The sequence below is a fragment of the Rhagoletis pomonella genome, unplaced genomic scaffold (genome assembly GCF_013731165.1).
Source record: "Rhagoletis pomonella isolate Grant_MI unplaced genomic scaffold, Rhpom_1.0 Rhpom_scaffold_00004, whole genome shotgun sequence".
NCBI classification, from domain to species: Eukaryota; Metazoa; Arthropoda; class Insecta; order Diptera; family Tephritidae; genus Rhagoletis; species Rhagoletis pomonella.
In genome coordinates this window covers 59,760,165-59,761,411 of record NW_023458558.1, presented here as the reverse complement: position 1 = coordinate 59,761,411, position 1,247 = coordinate 59,760,165, and positions in this window count along the sequence as shown.

The window sequence follows — 1,247 nt, the reverse complement described above, 5'->3', positions numbered from 1 at the left end:
AATTTTTGTTACGTGAGTTTTCATGTGGAAAAGATGAAACATCATCGTCTCCAGCATCTTGTCGTTGCCTGTTGTTTTGCATTGCTTTGCGTAGTGCGCTCCAGTCCCCCATTCGCAGTTCAATGTAGTACATACACACTGCCATTGCCTGCCACTTTACTGTATTGTGTTTGTTTTTGTAATCGTCATCACCATAATCATAGTTTCGAGCAACTCCTGATTTTACCTCTGCTTTTTGGCGCCCGACAGTCCGGCGCCAAGCTTCCCTTCCTTCAAGATTTCTATTGTATGTCTTCCTCGGTAAAGGTCCTGTTTGCTTTAGCTTTGCGTGGCCATGTTGTAGGTACTTGCAGCTTTATATTGCTTGCTTGACTTTTTGTTGTTGGAATCAACGTGTGCTATATGCCTTGTGGGCTCTCCGTCTGATACTCTGAAATAGAGGTAAGCGACGAAAATGTATGGAGTGCTGGGTTTTTGAATCGAGCTAAATTGCTGGTAATCTATTAAAAGTTTGGCTATTGTTAATAAATTGTATACGATTTCAGAGAAAACTATAAACAAATATTTAAATTGAGTAAGATACGAGTAAAATAAGTGCAAGGGAAATATTTTTCTTTAGGGGCTAAGTTTAGGAAGAAATTTTTTGTTTAGTTGAAAGGAAATGTAGCCAATTCATTACGCATTCGAAGCTTTAGCTGTAATTTTAAGACATATGAAATCATTACTCTTTTTCGAGATGAATATGTAAACCCAATTAACAAAATATAAAATACATACTGGGGATCTATGAAATGGTAGATGCGAGCACACGTACTGAGTAGGTGGCACATGGAAACCTGACTCGTCATGAAGGTGTAGGAAATTCATGGAGCCAGAGTGGAGGTCGAAAATAAACAAGATTAGATGGACACACCTTTTGTTTTTAAGTGATAAAAGACTCATACGTTTCCAACGGGAATATTAAGATCGTATCGGTTAAGAAATTTTAGCAATTTAAGTGCAAAATGAAGAGACATTTTTCTACATAATAGAGGCATTTCCTAATTGTAAATGTGCTATAGAATTATAGAGTTTTTTGGAGGCAAGAATCCTTAAAATCCTTTGCATATTTTCGTATGAAAGCAAGGTTACTATACGCTTCCGGATGCATATATGTAAAAAAAATATGGTGTACTTAAGTAAAACGCAGGGAAAATTGGGTTGACCAAAAGAAAAAGTGGAAAAAGCAACAACAGTTTACCGGACGA